Genomic DNA, 7,656 nt, shown 5'->3' with positions numbered 1-7,656 from the left:
GATTACACAGACCGTCCACGACACCGATTACACAGACCGTACCAGACACCGATTACACAGACCGTACCAGACACCGATTACACAGACCGTATTAGACAGATTACACAGACCGTATTAGACACCGATTACACAGACCGTACCAGACACCAATTACACAGACCGTATTAGACAGATTACACAGACCGTATTAGACACCAATTACACAGACCGTACCAGACACCGATTACACAGACCGTATTAGACACCAATTACACAGACCGTACCAGACACCGATTACACAGACCGTACCAGACACCGATTACACAGACCGTACCAGACACCGATTACACAGACCGTACCAGACACCAATTACACAGACCGTACCAGACACGAGAAAACAAACTGTTGTTTGCAGCACAATCATTTGGACTTGGAGTCAATTCCATTTCAATTCCAGTCGATTCATGAAGTACATTGACATTTAAATTCTGAATCCAATTCTCTTCAATGAGGAAAATTAGGAATTGTGTTTACTTTCTGAATTGACCTCTAAGGTGCTACTATTCCTCTTCTGCTTGACCTGTTGTGTGAGAGCAGAGTGGATGGACCAAACGCCTTGGATAGGTACAATTGAATCAGAACACTGTGATGACAACAGTTGAGTTGTACTTAATACCATTACATACATGGACATCATATCACACTTTACCATCAGCTGGTGGTTTTATTCATTTTATTTAACCTTTAACTAGTCAAGACAGTTAAGAACAAATTATTATTACTTACAATGACGGCCTACCCCGGCCAAAACCTTTCTTAACCCGGACGACGCTGGGCCAATTGTGCGCCGCCCTATGGGGACTCCCAATCACGGCCGGTTGTGATACAGCCTGTAATCGAAAACCAGGGTCTGTAGTGACGCTTCTAGCACTGCGATGCAGTGCCTTAGACCGCTGCGACACTTGGGAGCCCTTGTGTTGTTTATGAAGACAAGGGATGTGTCACAAAAAGGCATCGTATTCCCTATGGGCCCTGGTCAAAAGAGCATCGTATTCCCTACGGGCCCTGGTCAAAAGGTCATCGTATTCCCTACGGGCCCTGGTCAAAAGGGCATCGTATTCCCTACGGGCCCTGGTCAAAAGGGCATCGTATTCCCTACGGGCCCTGGTCAAAAAGGCATCGTATTCCCTAAGGGCCCTGGTCAAAAGGGCATCGTATTCCCTACGGGCCCTGGTCAAAAAGGCATCGTATTCCCTACGGGCCCTGGTCAAAAGGGCATCGTATTCCCTACGGGCCCTGGTCAAAAGGGCATCGTATTCCCTACGGGCCCTGGTCAAAAGGGCATCGTATTCCTTACGGGCCCTGGTCAAAAGGGCATCATATTCCCTACGGGCCCTGGTCAAAAGAGCATAGTATTCCCTACGGGCCCTGGTCAAAAGGGCATCGTATTCCCTACGGGCCCTGGTCAAAAGGGCATCGTATTCCCTACGGGCCCTGGTCAAAAGGGCATCGTATTCCCTACGGGCCCTGGTCAAAAAGGCATCGTATTCCCTAAGGGCCCTGGTCAAAAGGGCATCGTATTCCCTACGGGCCCTGGTCAAAAAGGCATCGTATTCCCTACGGGCCCTGGTCAAAAGGGCATCGTATTCCCTACAGGCCCTGGTCAAAAGGGCATCGTATTCCCTACGGGCCCTGGTCAAAAGGGCATCGTATTCCCTACGGGCCCTGGTCAAAAGGGCATCGTATTCCCTACGGGCCCTTGTCAAAAGGGCATCACATTCCCTACGAGCCCTGGTCAAAAGGGCATCGTATTCCCTACGGGCCCTGGTCAAAAGGGCATCGTATTCCCTACGGGCCCTGGTCAAAAGGGCATCGTATTCCCTACGGGCCCTGGTCAAAAGGGCATCGTATTCCCTACGGGCCCTTGTCAAAAGGGCATCACATTCCCTACGGGCCCTGGTCAAAAGGGCATCGTATTCCTTACGGGCCCTGGTCAAAAGGGCATCATATTCCCTACGGGCCCTGGTCAAAAGGGCATCATATTCCTTACGGGCCCTGGTCAAAAGGGCATCGTATTCCCTACGGATCACATTCCCTACGGGCCCTGGTCAAAAGGGCATCGTATTCCTTACGGGCCCTGGTCAAAAGGGCATCGTATTCCCTACGGGCCCTTGTCAAAAGGGCATCACATTCCCTACGGGCCCTGGTCAAAAGGGCATCGTATTCCTTACGGGCCCTGGTCAAAAGGGCATCGTATTCCTTACGGGCCCTGGTCAAAAGGGCATCGTATACCCTACGGGCCCTGGTCAAAGGGCATCGTATTCCCTACGGGCCCTGGTCAAAAGGGCATCATATTCCCTACGGGCCCTGGTCAAAAGGGCATCGTATTCTCTACGGGCCCTGGTCAAAAGGGCATCGTATTCCCTACGGGCCCTGGTCAAAAGAGCATCGTATTCCCTACGGGCCCTGGTCAAAAGAGCATCGTATTCCCTACGGGCCCTGGTCAAAAGGGCATCGTATTCCCTACGGGCCCTGGTCAAAAGAGCATCGTATTCCCTAAGGGCCCTGGTTAAAAGGGCATCGTATTCCCTACGGGCCCTGGTCAAAAGAGCATTGAATTCCCTATGGGCCCTGGTCAAAAGGGCATCGTATTCCCTACGGGCCCTGGTCAAAAGAGCATTGAATTCCCTAAGGGCCCTGGTCAAAAGGGCATCGTATTCCCTACGGGCCCTGGTCAAAAGAGCATTGAATTCCCTATGGGCCCTGGTCAAAAGGGCATCGTATTCCCTACGGGCCCTGGTCAAAAGAGCATTGAATTCCCTATGGGCCCTGGTCAAAAGGGCATCGTATTCCTTACGGGCCCTGGTCAAAAGGGCATCATATTCCCTACGGGCCCTGGTCAAAAGAGCATAGTATTCCCTACGGGCCCTGGTCAAAAGGGCATCGTATTCCCTACGGGCCCTGGTCAAAAGGGCATCGTATTCCCTACGGGCCCTGGTCAAAAGGGCATCGTATTCCCTACGGGCCCTGGTCAAAAAGGCATCGTATTCCCTAAGGGCCCTGGTCAAAAGGGCATCGTATTCCCTACGGGCCCTGGTCAAAAAGGCATCGTATTCCCTACGGGCCCTGGTCAAAAGGGCATCGTATTCCCTACAGGCCCTGGTCAAAAGGGCATCGTATTCCCTACGGGCCCTGGTCAAAAGGGCATCGTATTCCCTACGGGCCCTGGTCAAAAGGGCATCGTATTCCCTACGGGCCCTTGTCAAAAGGGCATCACATTCCCTACGAGCCCTGGTCAAAAGGGCATCGTATTCCCTACGGGCCCTGGTCAAAAGGGCATCGTATTCCCTACGGGCCCTGGTCAAAAGGGCATCGTATTCCCTACGGGCCCTGGTCAAAAGGGCATCGTATTCCCTACGGGCCCTTGTCAAAAGGGCATCACATTCCCTACGGGCCCTGGTCAAAAGGGCATCGTATTCCTTACGGGCCCTGGTCAAAAGGGCATCATATTCCCTACGGGCCCTGGTCAAAAGGGCATCATATTCCTTACGGGCCCTGGTCAAAAGGGCATCGTATTCCCTACGGATCACATTCCCTACGGGCCCTGGTCAAAAGGGCATCGTATTCCTTACGGGCCCTGGTCAAAAGGGCATCGTATTCCCTACGGGCCCTTGTCAAAAGGGCATCACATTCCCTACGGGCCCTGGTCAAAAGGGCATCGTATTCCTTACGGGCCCTGGTCAAAAGGGCATCGTATTCCTTACGGGCCCTGGTCAAAAGGGCATCGTATACCCTACGGGCCCTGGTCAAAGGGCATCGTATTCCCTACGGGCCCTGGTCAAAAGGGCATCATATTCCCTACGGGCCCTGGTCAAAAGGGCATCGTATTCTCTACGGGCCCTGGTCAAAAGGGCATCGTATTCCCTACGGGCCCTGGTCAAAAGAGCATCGTATTCCCTACGGGCCCTGGTCAAAAGAGCATCGTATTCCCTACGGGCCCTGGTCAAAAGGGCATCGTATTCCCTACGGGCCCTGGTCAAAAGAGCATCGTATTCCCTAAGGGCCCTGGTTAAAAGGGCATCGTATTCCCTACGGGCCCTGGTCAAAAGAGCATTGAATTCCCTATGGGCCCTGGTCAAAAGGGCATCGTATTCCCTACGGGCCCTGGTCAAAAGAGCATTGAATTCCCTAAGGGCCCTGGTCAAAAGGGCATCGTATTCCCTACGGGCCCTGGTCAAAAGAGCATTGAATTCCCTATGGGCCCTGGTCAAAAGGGCATCGTATTCCCTACGGGCCCTGGTCAAAAGAGCATTGAATTCCCTATGGGCCCTGGTCAAAAGGGCATCGTATTCCCTACGGGCCCTGGTCAAAAGAGCATTGAATTCCCTAAGGGCCCTGGTCAAAAGGGCATCGTATTCCCTACGGGCCCTGGTCAAAAGAGCATCATATTCCCTATGGGCCCTGGTCAAAAGAGCATCATATTCCCTATGGGCCCTTGTCAAAAGGGCATCATATTCCCTACGGGCCCGGGTCAAAAGGGCATCGTATTCCCTATGGGCCCGGGTCAAAAGGGCATCGTAATCCCTAAGGGCCCTGGTCAAAAGGGCATCATATTCCCTATGGGCCCGGGTCAAAAGGGCATCGTATTCCCTATGGGCCCGGGTCAAAAGGGCATCGTATTCCCTACGGGCCCTGGTCAAAAGGGCATCATATTCCCTATGGGCCCTGGTCAAAAGGGCATCATATTCCCTACGGGCCCTGGTCAAAAGGGCATCATATTCCCTATGGGCCCTGGTCAAAAGGGCATCATATTCCCTATGGGCCCGGGTCAAAAGGGCATCGTATTCCCTACGGGCCCGGGTCAAAAGTAATACAGGGGAATATGGTGCCATCTAGGATGCAACCAAGGATAGAAAAATAGAGCAGAGAGTTGAAGTGCCATCATTTAATAGAGTTAATAGTAACACATCTGAACAAAGTCAACCTGAACCAGAAGTATAATGTAACCAGCTCATCTGATCCATCTACAGGGTCGCATTCATTAGTGCACACCGTTTCAAAACGTAGCGAAAAAGACATCTGGCAACAGGAGAGAGAGAGAGAGAAAAAAAAAAGAGCGTTTCTTATTGGACAATTCCGGGTAGTCCCTTCCTGTTTCAGTGTATTTTATTCCGTTTTGGTACCTGATGAATATGACCGTGGAATGTAAGGTATAGTTCTGACCGAGGAGGAAGTCATTAACAGTCTCTAACCCAGACAGTTGGTGGCTATTTGACAAACTGTTTTCTGGACAAAATAAATGTTCAGTGGAGTTCTCCTTGGTTCCCGAACCAACCAATCAATGTTTCTTATGTAACAGTAACCCCACCCATAAACCTACCTAACCTTTCGTGGACTGACTTACTTAGTATCACATTTGTTTCTGCCTCCCAAGCAAGTGAAGGCATGCAGTGTGGTTCTGAGAACAGCTTTCCCCTCTGTACAAAATTGTTTTTGTTACATACTTGATCTAGTTCATTGGTCCGTTCATTCTTAACAATACACTTTGGATAAAATACATCTCTTAATTAATTATAAAGGCTATAAAATATCAAGATAGTGAATTACAAAAATTGTATTTTCATCCAGATAATCAATAAGTATTGTTTTATAAAGTGGTGCGATAAAACTATTAATCTCACTTGACAATAATCAATATTCAATGATCAATATTATACAATAATGTGCCGTAGTGAACAAGAGTCCCAACATACAAAAATACTGTTCAATACAAAGTGGTCCATTTGTAATTTAAGTTTTGAAAATGAAATAACAAATAAGGATGTAATCTAGGTAAAACGTGATGAAAGGTAAAGAGTTAGGTGCCACGTCAAATCTATCACATTAATTCCCGATCCATCTCTAGAGCATTGACACTACTTATAGATGGAATCTGATCTTGTAAAGAAAATCCCCAAATGAAAAAAGACAGTTTGAACTAGTCCATACAAACAACATGCCATAAAGACAATGGTTTTACAGGAAATTAAATGAGATAATTAACTCAGTAAACAAACACAACAAAGGTGAAATAGTGACATGAGATGTCCAGCTTGGTGGTTTGGTCTGGTGTGCATTCTGAGTAGACAAAACATTAGGAACACCTGCTCTTTCCACCAGACTGACCAGGTGAACGTTGTAGATGAAGGGGAGGATGTCTAAGCCTGGAGATAATTGAGACATGGACCATTCAGAGGGTGAACGGGCAAGAAAAAAAAAGAGACTTAACCACCTAAGGTCGATGTCCACACCCCCGTGGAAAATGAATTAGCATAATAAAACACAAATATAACTTTAAAAAAAAAACCTGTCAGTTTAAACTAGAGTTTTGTTGCTGTTGCATCTTAATCTACCGTCGATGTAACACTTCCTGTGGTGAAAGGTGACAAAGCTAGAGCGGTGTTTGTCAGACCAGGAGACGTTGTCGAATAACAGTGAAGACATCAAAACTATGAAATAACACATATGGAATCATGTAGTAACCAAAAAAAAGTGTTTAAACAAAATCAAAATATATTTTATATTTGAGATTCTACAAAGTAGCCACCCGTTGCCTTGATGACAGCTTTGCACACTCTTGGCATTCTCTCAACCAGCTTCATGAGGTCACCTGGAATGATTTTCAATTAAAAGGTGTGCCTTGTTAAAATGAATTTGTGGTATTTCTTTACTTCTTAATGCGTTTGAGTCAATCAGTTGTTTTGTGACAAGGTAGGGGTGGTATACAGAAGATTTGGTGAAAGACCAAGTCCATATTATGGCAAGAACAGCTCAAATAAGCGAAGAGAAACGACAGTCAATCATTACTTTGACTTTTTTTTCGGTTCAATCAATATGGGAAATGTCAAGAAGCTTTTCAAGTTTCTTCAGGTGCAGTCGCAAAAAAAATCAAACACTATAATGAAACTGATACTCATGAGGACAGCCACAGGAAAGGAAGACCCAGAGTTACCTCTACTGCAGAGGATAAGTTCATTAGAGTTAACTGCACCTCACATTGCAGCCCAAATAAATGCTTCACAGAGTTCAAGTAACAGACACATCTCAACATCAACTGATCAGAGGAGACTGCATGAATCAGGCCTTCATGGCCTAATTGCTGCAAAGAAACCACTACTAAAGGACACCAATAAGAAGAAGAGACTTGCTTGGACCGGTGGAAATATGTCCTTTGGTCTGATGAGTCCAAATTGGAGAGTTTTGGTTCCAACTGCTGTGTTCTTGTGAGACACAGAGTAGGTGAATGGATGATCTCTGCATGTATGGTTCCCACCGTGAAGCATGGAGGAGTAGGTGTGGGGGTGCTTTGCTGGTAACACTGTCTGTGATTAATTTAGAATTCAAGGAACACTTAACCAGCATGGCTACCACAGCATTCTGCAGTGATACGCCATCCCATCTGGTTTGCATTTAGTGGGACTATCATTTGTTATTCAACAGGACAATGACCCAACACACCTTCAGACTGTGTAAGGGCTATTTGACCTAGAAAGAGAGTGATGGAGTGCTGCATCAGATGACCTGGCCTCCACAATCCCCTGACCTCAACACAATTGAGATGGTTTGCGATGAGTTGGACCGCAGAGTGGAGGAAAAGCAGCCAACAAGTGCTCAGTATATGTGGAAACTCCTTCAAGA

The sequence above is a fragment of the Oncorhynchus mykiss genome, chromosome 16 (assembly GCF_013265735.2).
Source record: "Oncorhynchus mykiss isolate Arlee chromosome 16, USDA_OmykA_1.1, whole genome shotgun sequence".
Taxonomy (NCBI): Eukaryota; Metazoa; Chordata; class Actinopteri; order Salmoniformes; family Salmonidae; genus Oncorhynchus; species Oncorhynchus mykiss.
The sequence above is the reverse complement of the archived record's forward strand: the minus strand, read 5'-3'. Positions refer to the sequence as shown.